At 44.9% G+C, this 13296-nt stretch overlaps 1 protein-coding gene across 6 annotated transcripts in view; it reads left to right on the top strand.

The window, feature by feature from the left end:
• Positions 1-13296, top strand: part of anks1b (ankyrin repeat and sterile alpha motif domain containing 1B) — a 591188-nt gene that overhangs the window by 530960 nt on the left and 46932 nt on the right. Inside the window, exon 1 of one of the 6 annotated variants that reach the window (XM_078235476.1) lies at positions 9101-9224. The exons of the other annotated variants lie outside the window; for them this stretch is intronic. The gene's annotated coding sequence lies outside the window, so the exon portion shown is untranslated. Of the gene's footprint in view, positions 1-9100; positions 9225-13296 lie in introns of those variants that run through there. 6 annotated transcript variants of the gene reach the window in all.

The raw sequence follows: 13296 nt of genomic DNA, 5'->3' as shown, positions 1-13296 counted from the left end.
CAAACCTCCTTTTATTATTGCTCTTCCAGTCTGCTTTATCATGCCCTGTACAACTGAGTTAGCTATGGTGCCATGGACTTGACTCCGGCAACACGCCCCAGATGAACCATCACTTTCATCAGTATTCAGAATTAAATATTGGTTGGCGAGTGAGATGCACACGGGGGATTCTTGCACTACCTGCTTATTCAGTTTTGACTGCCTGGTTGTCACCCATTTTCCCCGATCACTGCATTTTCTTCAGCTGCAGGGTGACCACACCTATGACAATGCTATCCACAAAGCTCTTACCCTCATGGAGGCTCTGTAGTGATGCCAGCTGCAACCCATGCTCCGAAACTCAGACCTCGAGCTTCTGCAGCTAACAACACTTTTTGCACATAATGGTCATCCAGGGGCACAGGAATTGCCCTGGAGTTCCCACTAGGAACAGGATGTGCACCCCTAGCATCAGAGCTGCCCTGCCATTCCTCTATCTATTAGATAATAAAACTTACTAAATTAACAAAAATGGACGCTTGAAACACATCAACGTAGATGAATCCCCAAGACCTGATCAAGTATATCCCAGGGCATTGTGGAAAGATAGGGAAGAAATTGCGGGGCTCCTAGCGGAGATAATTGTTTCATCGACAGCCACGGATGAGCTGCTGGAAGATTGCAGGGAGGCAAATGTTGCTCCGTTATTTAAGAAAGGTGGCAGGGAAAAGCCAGGGAACTAAAGACTGGTGAACGTAACTGCCTCCCAGGTGGGTAAGTTATTTGAGGGGATTCTAGGAGATAGAATCTACATGCATTTGGAAAGACAAGGACTGATTAAGGAAAGGCAGCATGGTGTTGAATGTGGCAAATTATATCTTACACATTTGATAGAGTTCTTTGAAGAGGTGACCAAGAAAATAGATGAGCACAGTGCGGGAGATGTTGTTGACACGGACTTCAGCAAGGACTTAAACAAAGTACTACATGGTAGACTGGTCAGGAAGGTTAGATCATATGGGACCCAGGGAGAACTACCCAATTGGGTACAAAATTGGCTTGCTAGTAGGAGACAGAGGGTGGTGGAAGAGGATTGTTCTTCAGACTGGAGGACTGTGACCAATGGTGTGGCACAGAGATTGGTGCAACACACTCCCGGTCTGCTTCACTCTGATCCCAACCTGCTGCACACTCCCGGGCCGCTTCACTCTGATCCCAACCTGCTGCACATTCCCGGTCTGCTTCACACTGATCCCAACCTGCTACACACACCCGGTCTGCTTCACTCTGATCCCAACCTGCTGCACACTCCCGGTCTGCTTCACTCTGATCCCAACCTGCTGCACACTTCCGGTCTGCTTCACACTAATCCCAACCTGCTGCACACTCCCGGTCTGCTTCACACTGATCCCAACCTGCTGCACACTCCCGGTCTGCTTCACACTAATCCCAACCTGCTGCACACTCCCGGTCTGCTTCACACTAATCCCAACCTGCTGCACACTCCCGGTCTGCTTCACACTAATCCCAACCTGCTGCACACTCCCGGTCTGCTTCACACTAATCCCAACCTGCTGCACACTCCCGGTCTGCTTCACACTGATCCCAACCTGCTGCACACTCCCGGTCTGCTTCACACTAATCCCAACCTGCTGCACACTCCCGGTCTGCTTCACACTGATCCCAACCTGCTGCACACTCCCGGTCTGCTTCACTCTGATCCCAACCTGCTGCACACTCCCGGTCTGCTTCACTCTGATCCCAACCTGCTGCACACTCCCGGTCTGCTTCACTTTGATCCCAACCTGCTACACACTCCCGGTCTGCTTCACACTGATCCTAACCTGCTGCACACTCCTGGTCTGCTTCACTTTGATCCCAACCTGCTGCACACTCCCGGTCTGCTTCACTCTGATCCCAACCTGCTGCACACTCCCGGTCTGCTTCACACGGATCCCAACCTGCTACACACTCCCGGTCTGCTTCACTCTGATCCCAACCTGCTGCACACTCCCGGTCTGCTTCACTTTGATCCCAACCTGCTACACACTCCCGGTCTGCTTCACTCTGATCCTAACCTGCTGCACACTCCTGGTCTGCTTCACTTTGATCCCAACCTGCTGCACACTCCCGGTCTGCTTCACTCTGATCCCAACCTGCTGCACACTCCCGGTCTGCTTCACACGGATCCCAACCTGCTACACACTCCCGGTCTGCTTCACACGGATCCCAACCTGCTACACACTCCCGGTCTGCTTCACACTGATCCCAACCTGCTGCACACTCCCGGTCTGCTTCACACGGATCCCAACCTGCTACACACTCCCGGTCTGCTTCACACGGATCCCAACCTGCTACACACTCCCGGTCTGCTTCACACTGATCCCAACCTGCTGCACACTCCCGGTCTGCTTCACACTGATCCCAACCTGCTGCACACTCCCGGTCTGCTTCACACTGATCACAACCTGCTGCACACTCCCGGTCTGCTTCACTCTGATCCCAACCTGCTGCACACTCCCGGTCTGCTTCACACTGATCCCAACCTGCTGCACACTCCCGGTCTGCTTCACTCTGATCCCAACCTGCTACACATTCCCGGTCTGCTTCACTCTGATCCCAACCTGCTACACACTCCCGGTCTGCTTCACTCTGATCCCAACCTGTTACACACTCCCGGTCTGCTTCACTTTGATCCCAACCTGCTGCACACTCCCGGTCTGCTTCACTCTGATCCCAACCTGCTACACATTCCCGGTCTGCTTCACTCTGATCCCAACCTGCTACACACTCCCGGTCTGCTTCACTCTGATCCCAACCTGTTACACACTCCCGGTCTGCTTCACTCTGATCCCAACCTGCTGCACACTCCTGGTCTGCTTCACACTGATCCCAACCTGCTACACATCCCGGTCTGCTTCACTCTGATCCCAACCTGTTACACACTCCCGGTCTGCTTCACTTTGATCCCAACCTGCTGCACACTCCCGGTCTGCTTCACTCTGATCCCAACCTGCTACACATTCCCGGTCTGCTTCACTCTGATCCCAACCTGCTACACACTCCCGGTCTGCTTCACTCTGATCCCAACCTGTTACACACTCCCGGTCTGCTTCACTCTGATCCCAACCTGCTGCACACTCCTGGTCTGCTTCACTCTGATCCCAACCTGCTGCACACTCCCGGTCTGCTTCACTCTGATCCCAACCTGCTGCACACTCCCGGTCTGCTTTACTCTGATCCCAACCTGCTGCACACTCCCGGTCTGCTTCACTCTGATCCTAACCTACTGCACACTCCCGGTCTGCTTCACACTGATCCTAACCTACTGCACACTCCCAGTCTGCTTAACAATGATCCTGAAATGCTACGTGCTCCCGGTCTGCTTCACACTGGCCCTGACCTGCTTCACGCTCGCGGTCTGCTTCACATTGTTCCTGATCGGCTACATCCCACACCTGGACTGTTTCACAGTGATTCTGATCTGCTGAACACCCTTCCCGGTCTGCTTCACAGTAAGCCTGTTCTATTGCACACTCCTGAACTGCTTTACAGTCTTCCTTACTCACTACACACCCCTGGTCTGTTTCCCAATGATCCTGACCTGCTGCATAATCCTCCTGGCCTTGAGGCAGGGGTAGAGACCAGCTGTATTATGAAGGTAGACGTAAGTGAATTCAGTAATGGAGAGTATAAGGGGTCAGACGCTAAGTTCATGGTCAGATCTGTGTGAGCAGTCTGGTTGAACCGAGGGCAGCAGCAGGCAAGAATGTGGAATCCATGATTGAGGACTCGGATTTGTGACAGGGCTGAAGGGGTAGCTTTAATAATCCCAATCTCATTGCCTTTGGTGCCTGTCAGAACCCCCATTTGCTGACCACTGACTCCATCCCTCCCTGTGGGCAGCTCTCTGAGGCTGAGCCAGACTGTTTACAATCTTGGTTTCATATTTGGCCCAGAGCTGAACTCTGCATTCTCCAATCTCGTCGGTGGCCGCTCTGCTGCAAGTGAGAACGGAAAACATGGTGTTCCAGCCAAACCTCCATTCATTCTCAGCAGCACCGCAGAATCTCAGCCACAAGCAAGGACGGAGATTTTCGGCATTCATTTCTGCACCATTACTATTTCCTACTTCAGCCTCTGTAATATTTTCCAATTCATAATTACTACAACTCCTCTGCTGTTTAAACCCCTATTCACGACTCACCTGTGCCCTACATTACATCTGGACTTGTGGAATCTCGGTCATCCTCCCCCATTCAGCCCTCCATCTGGAGCTCTGTTGCCCCTGTGTTAACTCGCACCAAGTCCTCCTCACCTATCACCCCTCTACTGGCTGGTTCACATTGACTCCCAGTTAACTCCCTCAGTTTTAAAAATCTCATCTTTGTTGCCAAATCCCTCCAAATCATGTCCCTCCCTATCTCTGTAATCTTATCCACCCCACCACCCTTTTTGAAATCTGCGCTCCCTTAATTCTGCCCTCTTGAACTTCCACAAGTTTAATCGCTCCAGCATTGATGGTTATTTCTTCAATTGCCAAGGTCTTAAGCCCTGGAATTCCCTCCATAAACATGCCTGCCCCTTCCCCCTCTCTCTCTATCTATAGGCCACTACTAAAGCCTACCCCTTTGCCCAAACTTTGGTCTATCCTAATACACCTGGTGTGGCTTGGTGTCAAAATTTGTTAACGTTCTTGTGAGTCCCCTTTTGTTAATATCAAACAAGCAGAGTGACAAATGATAGACAGTAGAGAGATCGAGAGAGATGGCGATGGCCTGGTGATATTATCGCTAGACTATTAATCCAGAAACTCAGCTACTCTTCTGGGGACTTGGGTTCAAATCCCGCCACGGCAAATGGTGGAATTTGAATTCAATTTTAAAAAATCTGGAATTAAGAATCTACTGGTGACCATGAAATCATTGTCGATTGTTGGAAAACCCATCTGGTTCACTAATGTCTTTGAGGGAAGGAAATCTGCCGTACTTAACTGGTCTGGCCGACATGTGACTCCAGATCCACAGCAATGTTAATGTCTTAATTGCCCTCAGGCAAATAGGGATGGGCAATAAATGCTGGCCAGCCAGCGATGCTCATTTTCCACAAATGAATTTAAAAAATAGTGATTGTAGGGTATCATCAGTATCAATTCAAGGTCAAAGCAACCACAACTGTGTCAGTAATGTTGTTCATTTAAATCTAATTGAATTTAAAAGTTCTTCCAATTTCTAGTAAATATATTGTCTGCTCTGGCAATGAACCAAACAGATCAGAAGGATTCCAATCTCAATTCCCAGTCAATGCAATTGGCAGTGGAAATACAATTGGCTTCTGAGCCAATCTGAAAAATCAGCCAGGACTCCATGTCCTGATAACTAACCAGTAGCCAGTGGCCCTGCGACATTTATTTGGATGCCATGTGATGATAGAATGAGGGCATGATTGTTACGGTTCCCACAGTAAGATCGTTCAGTAACACTTACTCCGCATGATGGATGGCAACATACTTTCAGAAAGTGTACGCGAGACTCTATAAACTGCTGGTTCTACATTTCAGCAGAAATTAGTAGAATTTTAACAAAGAACAAAGAGAATCCCGCCCATTTTGTATGAGATGAAATTGAAAAATGAGATCCCTTCGTTAAAATGATTTTCGATGCATTGAAAACTATAATTGACAGGCTGTGATACATATTAGTAATGCGTCAATCCAGTGTACAATTTTCTGATTTTTGCCACTTTTACAGCCCACCCATAGGGGTAGGTAGCCTTATCTTGGTGTTACCTTCAATGCAGATGCAAGTCTGAGGAAGTGATTCTAAGTGTGGGGCTGGGGTGAAGGGCAGTGGTGGGGTCAAGGTGGTCAAGGATCAGGGAAAGGAAGCATGTGAGATCTTTAATCTAATCAGTTTGGGGGGGTATAGTACTAAAGCAAAGAGGTAATACTGAACCAATACCAATCCTTTGTTAGGCTACAGTTACGTGGGAAAAAGAATTGGCTGTTTAGGTCCTGGAGCCTGCTTTACCATTTGTACCTCGGTTCCCATTTAGCTGCCTTAGCTCCATATCCCTTGATACCCCTTGCCTGACAAAAAGCAGTTAATCTCAGTCTTGAATGCTCCGATTAACCCAGCATCCACAGCCTTTTGGGGGAAGCAATCCTAGAGTTCTACGACTCTGTGTAAAAGAAATGTTTCTTGGTTTCTCTTTTAAATGACCTAATTTACGGGTGGCACGGCGGCACAGTGATTAGCGCTGCTGCCTCACAGCGCTAGCAACCCGGATTCAATTCCCAGCTTGGGTCACTGTCTGTGTGGAGTTTGCACGTTCTCCCCATGTCTGTGTGGGTTTCCTCTGGGTGCTCTAATTTCCTCCCACAATCCAATTATGTGCTGGTCAGGTGCATTGGCCATGCTAAATTCTCCCTCAGTGTACCCGAACAGGTGCCGGAGTGGCGACTAGGGGATTTTCACAGTAACTTCAATACAGTGTGAATGTAAACTTACTTGTGAGTAATAAATAAACTTTTAAAACTTTAATTTATTTTGCCCAATTTTGTGGATGAAATTTACCAAGGATCAGAAACGTTGGCTCTGGAACTGGGTTGTTAATACTAAAATGGAGAAGGCCAAGAGACAATCTGACAGGAATGTTCAAAATTTGGAGGGGTTTTGATAAGGTACATTGACAAAAACTGGTTAATGAGTTGGTAATGAGAATGCACAAGGTTAACATTCTCACAAGAAGGAAGAAATGAAGTGAATTTATTTTATTTCCGATGATTGTTAGGCTAGAGAATGTGGTGTCAGAAACAATGATGGAAGCAGGATCTATAACAACTTTTAAAAGGATGCTTGCTAAATATTTGAGAAAAATTAAAGAAACTGAGGAACAAGACTAAGCACAAGGGCAGTGGACCAAAGTAGACAACTTGTACTATCAGGTTATATGCTTCTAAGCAAGCCTTTTGGATCTGTACTTGCAAGGTATAAATTACAATATTAAAATTGTTATATCCGTTAAAGGGAAATTCGTCCCTTTTTTGCAAGTTATTCTTTTGAATTTTCCAAATTATGATTTAGCTTTTCATCACTGGAATTGATACATTTAGTAATCTGGATAAGATAGGACAAGGATGCTGCCCTCGATATTAACTCTTTGAATAGTCAAAAATATTTGACAGATTGCAGTACTTTTGAAAGGTTTTGGTTACGCTTTCGTCACATGGACAGTGAGAAAATACCATTGATGAAAAGATCAGAGCAGATCCTTGTGCCGTGCTATACATTAAACTTGCTGCTCTGAGATGCTGCTGTAAAATTCAGCCGTTTCTCCAGTGCCCCTTAGAGTTATAATGGCCCCCTCTACGCAATATTCCTATTATTAGGGCATGCAATGGAACATCAGGAAATATGTTGCAGCCATTTTCAGGAGAGCATCGCGATGCAATCATCCAGATGCTGTTTTCCATGGCTTGCGTTCTAATAGTGATAATCTGCATAAGACACCAAGCGGCAGTGAGGCCAGTGAATCAGGCGGCAGTTCTTAGTGGGTCTCTGTCACCAGAAAAAAGGTAAGTCGGGCAGTTTATATTTGCAAGCGCCGTTGAGGGTGAGGAAATCATGTACTTTCCATCACCTGCAGTTTCATAACATAAAAGAACCTTGTGCACTGCTAACACAGAATATTGACGACGTGGTAATTCTACCATCGATAACAATTAGATATGTGACATTTAAAACAACTTTTGGTTGAATTAATTGGAAAAGAAATGTCTGTTCATATCTATGGTAGAATGAATCCTTTAAGTCCTAGTTACTTGCTCATTAATATATCATTGGTTTTAGAATATTCATGAATACTAATACTTTTAATAAAGAGAATTAAGTTATGTTCTGACTAAAAATGCATTGGCCCCAGCCATTGTACTTAATGACCTGATTAAAGTTTCAGATATTAGCAGAATTTTTTTTTGTAATTTGTATAAAATGCCTTTAGAAATTATCATTCTTTTAGAATGTGTTGTACATTGAAATTGTTCACATGCCAGATTTGCCACTTGGTGTCAAAGTCAATTAAGACTGGTCTGTAATCGAATGGTCCTATTCACAAACAAATAATAACATGTTTTGCAGTCTTTGTCTCCTAAGAGAAAATAATTGAAGCCAGTAGCATGTAATGCGCAAGAAATTGTATTAAAATCTGAAGATTTACCTCTTCAGTCTCATTATTTTAATGGAGCGCGTGGTACATTGTTCCCTTGTGCCATTGAGGTCCCTGACAGGAATTCTGAAAGCTTCTTCTCAGGACTGATGGCTACCATTGGAGCAGCATTCATTCTCAGCACTGTAGGCTGCAGACCCCAGATAATGATTGAAATGCACTCTGTGTATACCAATTTGGTGACGCTATTAGGGCAATTTCTCTTCGGCCCTAAGCTGTCAGTTTCTGAGAGCGAGGAAGAAACTAAATTGAACTAACTGGCAAAATAGAAAAAATGGCAACTCCTGGTTCACAGATGGGCGTCAAAGGCTGCTTAAATAGTCAAATAAATCGTAGGACGCATTCACATTCTAACTATGGTATTGCTGTCAAGCTACGTGACTTCACCTTATTGTTGCAATTATAAAGAAAAGAAGGAACTTGCATTTATACAGCACCTTAGAACACCTCAAATTACTTGCAGTATAGTGTACACTTAGTGGCCCTTCATGTTTACAAACAGTAGCTTATTGAACAAGAAAAGCGCACAGTGTGAAGGAAAGCAGACAATATCTAAAAAAGGTCCTGAGCAATTATTTAGAAGTGAACAGCTCCAGCATGGGGGATGGTGAGTTGAAATCCCAGCCGTGGCTGTCAATTAAGCCCGCCTGCACTCACTGGGTGAGACTTGCCAGTTCTCAGCTGGTCCATGGAGCACTGCACACATGCACAGCACCGGGTCTCAAGAGGACAAAGCATTGCCAACTGTCAGCCGATTGCGAAGCAGCATTCACAGCTGCCAGGGTGAGACGTTCTACCCTCACAGCTTGAGCTAAAAGAACGTCGATCAGCATAGCAGTCACCGTACCAAAAGAAAAGATTGAGAGGAACGATGCACCAAAATCCACAAACAGAGAGTGAATGTGGCATAAATTCATAAGCTTTGCTTTTAGCGAGGGAGGTCTTGAGGCATTGCTCGTCCCAAGGAGCAGAAGCCCAACCAACACCAAAAGGACAATGATTAATCCCATCCATTGCTGGTACGTACTGATGTGTGCTTACTTAATTCCAACACAAGGTGAATGTAATTTCTCTAAGACACTGAATATGCATGTGAAATGCTGAATAAAAACAACTTGCATCTCACCCGGTCTGCCAGTTCTTTGGTAGTGTCTCACCGCATGCTGTGGTAGCTGTAGGTGGTACTGGGTGGCAGTAGCGAATGAAACCAACCCAATTGACAACTCAGTGGGGACTAAGAAACTGTAACACGGTCTTGAACAGTTCCAGTGATGTTTTTAACAGAGTCCCCATTGAGCTCTCAATTGGGTTGGTTTCACTCGCTACTGCCACCAGTACCAACGTGATTTATATATATATATGTATAAACTGCATGAGCTTCACTTCTTTTGTTTGTACAATGCTATCTGTTGTATGAGAAAGGATATATGGAGTCAGAAACAAGAAAAGGCCCATTTTCCTATCAAATTAATCTTGTTGCAACCTGTTCCAACTCAATTATTACTCTTGGTAACTGCAAATTTCATTTGTCATTTATTAAAAGTTAGCTATTACAATGCAAAAACATATAATTATACCGCTCCTCATACAAATATAAATCAATCATTTTAGAATTAGCAGTTTTGAAAAGTAAGCGCTCAATTGCAACATGAGACCAACCAGGAACAAATCATCTAATTGCTACAATATTTCTCATGTCGTGAAAAAATGGTCCACCTGTTTCCTGCGCATTCTTTGTCTCCCAGAACAATCATTATTGCAAGTTGCTAAGTATAATTCTTTTGCGATGTTAACGCAAATTCACTGGTTAGTGAAATCAGATTGTTTTTCTCAAATATCAAAGAGATTGACAATAAAACGTCATTCTTGCCTCATGGGCCTGTCGCTTTCATTTTACTGATTATGTTTGGACAACTGAAGGTAATAGTCTCTGCTTTCGAAAGTACTTTACTGTAATGGTTAAAATATAGCCTGTTTTTATTTTAAACTGTATATGTCTCATGCCACCATGTTAAATTTCAACAGGTGCTGTGAAACTTCTTACTGTGCCCACCCCAGTCCAACGCCGGCAACTCCACATTTTAATAATATGATTTCCAAATGATTTGTTGAAATTAGTTTCACTGAACTTTCCCTGCCATTCTGAGAGCAAATGGCTTTTGTGGTGTGGCATTGTGCTACACAGAAGAAGAAAGTCCAGGCTTAGCTCCACCTCAGTGTTCACTTGGCTGATCTAAGCCATGGTGGAATTTAGAGAGGAGGCACTCCAGTTACCTTCATGTCCCTGAGATAGTAAAAAGGAAAATCAACTAAAATTTCCTCTCCTGCTCAATATCCAGTAACACTGCTTGTAAAGTTATGTGTGTGGATAATACTGAGAACAGGATAAGACATTGTTGCGCTGGCCAGAATGGTGAAACCGTTCACCTAATTCACTGTTCTGGCTTCTATTACTTGGGTAAGGTACTGGAAGGCAACCTGTACCACTCAAAACTGTACCTTAACATCAGCCACCACCTTCAGGAACAGAATAAAAATCAAAGGAGAAAGCCTGTCTACATGGTAACCCATACATTTATGTTTTCTCTGTTAGTGCACACACGTATATTAGTTGTTTAGTCAAAAACATGATATAGTGAAATTAATCGCTAACATTATCAGCTTATGGTTCAGATAAGGAAAGTCTGAATTTTTTAGTTAAGTTCTGTTGCATACCTAGTCCCATTAAAGATTAACAACTGCATCAGGAATAATGGCAGACCTTATCCTTAAGAAATGATAATGCAAGAGGGAAGTGATGACCTAGTAGTATTAGCGCTAGACTATTAATCCAGAATCTCAGCTAATGTTCTGGGGGACCTGGGTCCGAATCCCAACACAGCAGATGGTGGAATTTGACTTTTTTTTAAATCTGGAATTAAGAATTTACTGATGACCATGAAACCATTGTCGATTGTTGAAAAAACACATCTAGTTTACTAATGTCCTTTAGGGAGGGAAATCTGCCATCCTTACCTGGTCTGACCTACATGTGATTCCAGAACCACAGCAATGCAATTGATTCTCAACTGCCCTCGGGCAACTAGAGATGGGCAATAAATGGTGGCCAGCCAGTGACGCCCGTGTCCCATGGAGAATAAAACGATTTAGTTTTGCTCACCTTGTTTCCAGCACAGCGTCTGTCTGCATTTGTGAAGCACACAAAATATAAAATCGGAGTCATGAGCGCCGAAACCTTGCTGGCGTTTATGCATGTGGGATCTTACAGTGCCAGCGATGGCACCCTCCTGCCATAGGTTTCCCGGTGGTGAGGGGGGCATGCAAATGGGGAACCTCATTGACAGTGGCGGAGCCATATGATCCAGCTGGCAGCGAGCGGCACACCGCCTCCTGCCGCTGCGAAACACTCCACGGAGTGGGGAGGAAAATCCCACTCGAGGACTCAAATATCTTCCTTCAAATCCCTCCACATCCTTGCCCCTCCTTATCTCTGTAATCCCTGCCAACGCTATGGCCTTCTGAGATCACTGCCCTCTTTGCCCACATCTCTGATTATAATTGTTCCACCACTGGTGTCTGTGCTTTCAGCTGTCTAGGCCCTAAGCTCTGGAATTCCCTTCCTACACCTTTTCCCTCTTCCCTCTCCTCTATTGTCTTTCTTAAAACTTCCTGCTTTGACCAAGTTTTTCATCACCTCTCCTAAGATTTACATGTGGCTCGGTGCTAAATTTTGTCTGATAATGTTCCTGTGCAGCACCTTGGGGCATTTTACTGTTAAAGATGCTCCATAAATTCAGGCTGTTGTTGCAATAAAGCATTGACATAATTACAATAAAAATATAGTCAATTTTTATGATTCCAACAAGGTGCTCCTCATATAGGACGAATAGCTTTAGTTGTAATTAGCAAAAAAGAAGCTGATCATATCTTTAGCCACATTACTTCATTCCTCCGATGACCATTGGCTTATTTTCTATCCTGAATTGCAGTCCCAGACCTCAAGTCATTATTGTACACACAGCATGAAATCTGATGAATCAGTTTCATTTGTGTGGTAAAACATTATCCTTTCATGTCTGGGTTCAGATTCAACGGAACCCTGCATGCTATCCATGCTAAATAGAGGAGTCTGCATTCTAAGCAGTGGACACAGCACAGTTTAATGAACTGGTGTTACTCAAGACAGTTTGACATCACAAAGTCCCAATTTTGTGTGTCGCTATTCTGACTCTCCCTCCCATCTCTTACAGCAGTATGACCTCCTTTGTCCTCCTCTATCCCAGTAGCTTCTGCATGCACGAGATCTTCTTTCACTATTTCCAAATTCTACTATGTCCAAGAGCCAATGTGTCTGTGAAGGGAATAGCTCCCCAGAGACTTCAAGTACAGAATTAGCATCTACTTAAGAACTCTGTCGCCCTCTAGTTTGAATTGCTGTCAAGTGTTGGCCTTAGTTGTGCATTCCATTTTGACTCACGTCTCCCCCATGTGTACATTTCTTTCCTCTTTTATCAACCTTTTGCAACCTGAGATGTCCAGCACACTTTAACGCTTAGAAAATATCTCCTTTCAAGATACCAGTTGACAGACAATGAAATTTGTCAACTGGTATCTTTGTATGGTGGTACAGTAGTTAGCAATGTCTCCTCACAGCACCAGGGACCTAGGTTCGATGCCAGCCTCGAGTCACTGTCTGTGTGGAATTTGCACATTCTTCCCGTGGGTTTCCTCCGGGTACCCCGGTTTCCTCCCACAGTCCAAAGATGTGTGGGTTCGGTTGATTGGCCATGCGAAAACTGGCCCTTAGTGCAAGGGGGATTAGTGGGGTTATGACATGGGGTTATGACGATAGGGCCTGGTGGGATTGTGGTCAGTGTATATGCGATGGACTGAATGGGCGCCTTCTGCACTGCAGGGATTCTATGATTCCACTGAAGTTAGCATATCAGCCTATTTATTTTGATCAATATCGTAAATGGACTCTTGTGCATTCCTTTTTGCAGCTCAAATGGAAGATATCTACCGGGAACAATGTGTCTTTCCCTTTCTAGATATTGAGATACCTGACTTGTACTTCGAGCATTTCCTAAT

The sequence above is a fragment of the Mustelus asterias genome, chromosome 19 (assembly GCF_964213995.1).
Source record: "Mustelus asterias chromosome 19, sMusAst1.hap1.1, whole genome shotgun sequence".
Taxonomy (NCBI): domain Eukaryota; kingdom Metazoa; phylum Chordata; class Chondrichthyes; order Carcharhiniformes; family Triakidae; genus Mustelus; species Mustelus asterias.
Note: the sequence above shows the minus strand (reverse complement) of the source record. Positions and strands in the feature narration are given on the sequence as shown.